Source organism: Xenopus laevis, chromosome 2L (genome assembly GCF_017654675.1).
Source record: "Xenopus laevis strain J_2021 chromosome 2L, Xenopus_laevis_v10.1, whole genome shotgun sequence".
NCBI lineage: Eukaryota > Metazoa > Chordata > Amphibia > Anura > Pipidae > Xenopus > Xenopus laevis.
Genome location: NC_054373.1, coordinates 87,565,230 through 87,568,654, shown reverse-complemented (window position 1 = coordinate 87,568,654; position 3,425 = coordinate 87,565,230).

Here is a 3,425-nt window from a genome sequence, read left to right as displayed (position 1 = left end):
CAGAGCAGCACCTTAGAGTTCCCTGGCGCTATCTTCTGCCTGTTCGCATTTTCTTCCGGTGTCTCTTCGCTGACACTAAGGGGCATATTTAATATGCTGGGTAAAAAACAGCGGGATAATACACAACACGTCACCAGGCTTTGCTGTATAATAAAACGGTGTAAAATGTTTATGCGTTTTTTCTTATAGTGACTTCCGTTGAAAGAAACGTAAAGTAATGGTGTCAAATCTTTTGTTCATATTGCGTAAAGTTACACAAACCTTGATATATTTGCTGTTTATTTTACACAGCTTTTTACACTGTTTTTAGGCGACTTTCATTTTACACAGAATAATAAACGGTCCCCTAAGCCTGCGATAGCATTCATAGTTGGGCCTAGTCATGAATCGTCTTCAACTACACATGCTCCCACAGGCTTTGTGTCAATGAAGAGTTAAATAATTAAATGGGCAGAAGATGGTACCAGGGAACTCTGCTGCTCTACATTTTAGGTTCAGGTTTTTTTCAGGGGCACCTTTCTGTTTAATATATAGTGCGGGGAAGGAGAGGTGAGGGGGGTGATGGAAGGTAGTTAAGGAGGGCTGTTGTTACTGGGGGGTTTAGTTCTCCTTTAAACTGCCCAAAATGGTCCCCCATTATCTAACCATAAACATTGCAAGCTTCTGATATGTCGCTTCTAAGATAATAATTGTCTGATAAACTTCACAAATGCATGTTTACTAACATTACAGATAAATATCACTGGTGATGTTTCCCATAGCAGCCAATCAGCTATTAGATCACCTGAAAGTTGGAAAACAAATGTAATTGGTTGCTAAGGGCAACACCACTGGTGATATTTTGATTACATTAGTATAAGCTTTGACAGGCAATTGCAATATTAGTCTATGGCAGTGATCAATATGTTGCTCACCAACCCATTGGTTGTTGATCAAAGTGGTCTCAAATCAGGTGCTTATTATTGAATTCAATTACAATTTAAAAAAAGATCTTGAATGTGTCCTTATTTATTAAAAAAGAATCTGAATACAAAAGGTAAATTCGTAGGAAAAAAAATTCTGAATACAAAAGGTAAATTCGTAGGAAAAAAAAATCTGAATACAAAAAGTAAATTCGTAGGAAAAAAAATTTAAGTACAAAAAGTAAATTCATCGGAAATAACTCAAAATACGTCAAATTTGTGTTTTGCTCATAATTGTAAGTGAGTTTACAAGCTCCAAAATAGTTTTAAAGTAAATAAATGGTCTTCATTTAAAACAGCTCCCATTAATTTCTACATTGCAAACTATTAAATACTGAAGTTTTAGATTTGAGTTTTTCATGTTTGTTTGGTTCAATAAACATTGAATATATGGGGCAGATTTATCAAGGGTTGAATTTCGAATTTGAAAAACTTCGAAATTTGAATTCAAAAAGACCAACCGAAATTAATTTTTTTTTGGCCAAATAGGTCAGTTTTCGATTGAATAGGTCTGTTTTCGGATATGAATCAAAGTAATAGCACATTCGATTAGAAGTTTTTCCAACTCTGTACCACTCATGTAGATGTCAAAAGTGCTGCAAAGCCACACAGCAATCAAAGGGTTAGCTTCCACTTTTTCAGCAAATACTGAATGGTTAATTAGCATTTAAACAGACAAACTTTTTTCTTTCAGCATGCAGAGGATTAAGGAACAGTCACAGTTCCACACTTTCTTTGAGGTAATGCGTTCATTAGAGCAGCAAGGACAAAACTGATTAAATGTTATATTTAGTATCACAAAAAGATGAGCAGGGCATATAAACAAAAGAGAGGATATTACAAATATAAAATGTAAATAATTATAAAATAACGAAAAAAAGGGAGAAAACACAGAAAACCTATCTGTTAAGTATAGATTCCTAGATTCCTAGATTCCAGCACACTGCAGGACTCTACCTCCTAGTTCCAATTATTATTAACAAAATATTGGCATGGTGTTTTATAGGTGGGTATTGAGAATGATATCTGAGGGATATCTGATAATCCATCCCCCCCAGATACCACCCCTGCAGACCGGCAGGTGTAGGATGGCCATTTCTAGCACCATAGGAAACATATGATCCCCTATAACTATTTTTTGTCATTTATCAGAGGGTATATGGAATGATATCTGTAACCCACTGTCCCCTAACTGACCACCTGCATCTATTGGTCCACCAGCCCTTACCTTTGATCATTAGATCAAAGGAAAAAACTGTTATGAGCTTCCTGAACAAAATGATCTGGATCCAGAAAGTCCTGTAGCAAGACAAATGCACCACCTATTACACAGTACCTTGATGGAACCTCTAATAAAGTGTCTCATTGGAATTCCAGATTGGTTTGAACCAGATTGCTTAGTTCAGATCTATTTGTATGGCTGCAATTATGTATCTAAAACAGGTCAAGTGCTGAAGTGCTTGTGATATTAGCATGGGATTATAAGCATACAGTAAAGAACATGTAGGCAACCTCTGATTCTATTATAAGGAATTATCATAAAGAAACATCACAGCTTCTTCAGGAAGTGAGCTGATAAAAAATGAGAGCTGTAATAAAAATAAACATCCCAAACAAGTCATTTTACACATTTCTAAGATATTAGAAAATGCATTAGTGCAGCAATTAAACCTATCATAAAACTGTAGCGTACCATACAATTAAATTGGGAATAATTTTATTTCACTAAGAGGAGGCTGTATTAAATGTTCTGTAACTATATGTTATTCCTTAATATAATTGCCATTTGTATTTAATTCTGTAGAAGAGGCTGACTGCAGGAAGTTTCTAGCATTTTAATGTTGCCTTTCCCGTGTGACAACATATGTGCCTGAGTCTGTCTCTCTCATTTTCACCGATTCCTATCGCCTATCTGAAAATAAAGAGCTTTAATTAGTAATAAAGAATATATTTATTAGGGATGCAGCAAATCCACTATTTTGGAATTGGCCCAACCTCCGAATCAGTGAAAGATTCGGCCGAATACCGAACCGAATCTGAACCCTAATTTGCATATGCAAATCAGTGATGGGGAGTGAAAAAAAATGTTCTTTCTTTCTTTCTTTCTCTCTCTCTCTCTCTTTCTTTCTTTCATGGGATATGATATATTTATTATAGAGCCTTTATGAACACCCTTTGCTAAATGAAATATCAATTGACAAATGACAGGGTTATTATGTGGTTCCCTGAACAGGCTCTTCACATGTGGATATAAAGCCTTCTAAATTACATTGTTTAGACTGCAAATAATGCACTCTACCATATAAAATTGTATTCCTGAACAAGTGTATTTTTTTAGTTGCAGTATTGGTGTGTAGGCAGCCATATCAGGAAATTTTGCCAGGTCATGTGCTTTCAGAAAGAGCCAGCACTTTAGGGTGGAACTGCTTTCAGATTACTCAATGTAAGAAGGAGTTGCAGTGG